The sequence below is a fragment of the Myotis davidii genome, unplaced genomic scaffold, assembly GCF_000327345.1.
Source record: "Myotis davidii unplaced genomic scaffold, ASM32734v1 scaffold94, whole genome shotgun sequence".
Lineage (NCBI taxonomy): Eukaryota > Metazoa > Chordata > Mammalia > Chiroptera > Vespertilionidae > Myotis > Myotis davidii.
In genome coordinates, this window is record NW_006285313.1 from 1,482,273 (window position 1) to 1,482,503 (window position 231).

At 26.8% G+C, this 231-nt stretch overlaps 1 protein-coding gene across 1 annotated transcript in view; it reads right to left on the minus strand.

The window, feature by feature from the left end:
- PDHX (pyruvate dehydrogenase complex component X) overlaps nucleotides 1–231 on the minus strand; it is a 39,905-nt gene that overhangs the window by 3,294 nt on the left and 36,380 nt on the right. The window lies entirely within an intron of this gene.

The following is a 231-nucleotide window of genomic DNA, read 5'->3' on the forward strand; positions in this document are numbered from 1 at the left end:
AGATCCCAATTCCAAAAAGAAAATGAATGAACTTTTAAGAATAATATGATGTTAATAGTGAGGCCTATATAGTACCACTTTTTTAGAAATATAGTTGCAGCTTTAACTATCTAAACTATCATCTTTAAAGTTGAATTCTAGACTTTGGGAAGTAATCATTCATCTATAACTTGAATACAACTGATCCTACTTTATCTGCATATTATTTCTGAAATTTTGAATGTTAAAAGT